Genomic DNA, 1303 nt, shown 5'->3' with positions numbered 1-1303 from the left:
GGACCTAAAATGCAATTTTCGAAAACGCGCATTTTTCCCTATCCAAATAAACTGCAAATAAACACCGGAAAACAAAAATTGATCTATTTATTATATCTTCATTTTTTTCCCTAAATTTGGGAAAGTCATATTATTCCCTCTCTCATATATTTTGACACCGGAAAAATTATTGAAGATAAAATAAATAAATCAAATGATCCTATTTTCAAAATTCGAGAAAACTCTCAAATATGAAAATAACGAAATCTCCAACTCTCTCCGAGGGTCCTTGAGTTGCGTGAAATTTCTAGGATCAACCAAAATGCAAGAAAATATGATATGCATATGATCTAGTGTATAACATTCCAAATTGAAAATTTGGGATGTTACAAACCTACCCCCCTTAAGATGAATCTCGCCCTCGAGATTCGGGTTGGCTAGAAAATAGGTGAGGGTGGTCCTTGAGCAAATCTTCTTCTGTTTCCCAGGTGGCTTCATCCTCTGAGTGGTGGTTCCACTGAACTTTGCAAAACTTGATAACCTTGCTGCGAGTAACTCTACTGGCAAACTCGAGAATCTTGACTGGCTTCTCCTCATATGTTAAATCGTCCTTCAACTGAATCGCTTCTAATGGCACTGTATCTCTTAGCGGTACCTCCGCCATCTCGGCGTGACATCTCTTCAGCTGAGAAACATGGAATACATCATGAACTCCTGACAGTCCTTCTGGTAATTCCAACTTATAAGCGACTTCTCCCATACGTTTCAAGATCTTAAATGGTCCAACGAAACGCGGTGCTAACTTTCCCTTAACTCCAAAGCGCTTAACTCCTCGAAGTGGGGATACTCGGAGATAAACTCTGTCTCCGGTTTCGTAAACTATTTCCTTGCGTTTTGAATCTGCGTAGCTCTTCTGCCTGGACTGGGCTACCTTGAGCCTATCGCGAATCAACTTAACTTTCCGTTCAGACTCCTTAATCAAATCTGGTCCAAAGAACTGACGGTCTCCAACTTCGTAACTGTTGTCATGGAACGAAACTGGTATCTGATACGATACTCCTCGGGACTCCATGCAAACAAATGATCCTAGTCATGTATATCTTTGCCAACTTAGCACTGGTGTAAGTGGTCTTAACTGGAATGAAATGTGCTACCTTCGTCAAACGATCAACTACTACCCATATCGAATCATAACCTGCTTTCGTCCTGGGTAGTCCTGTGATAAAATCCATGCCTATCTTATCCCACTTCCATTCGGGTATCGGCAATGGTTGTAACAATCCTGCTGGCTTCTGATGTTCTGCCTTTACTCTCTGAAATACGT

This window comes from Triticum urartu, chromosome 5 (assembly GCF_003073215.2).
Source record: "Triticum urartu cultivar G1812 chromosome 5, Tu2.1, whole genome shotgun sequence".
In the NCBI taxonomy this organism is placed as follows: Eukaryota; Viridiplantae; Streptophyta; class Magnoliopsida; order Poales; family Poaceae; genus Triticum; species Triticum urartu.
Note: the sequence above shows the minus strand (reverse complement) of the source record.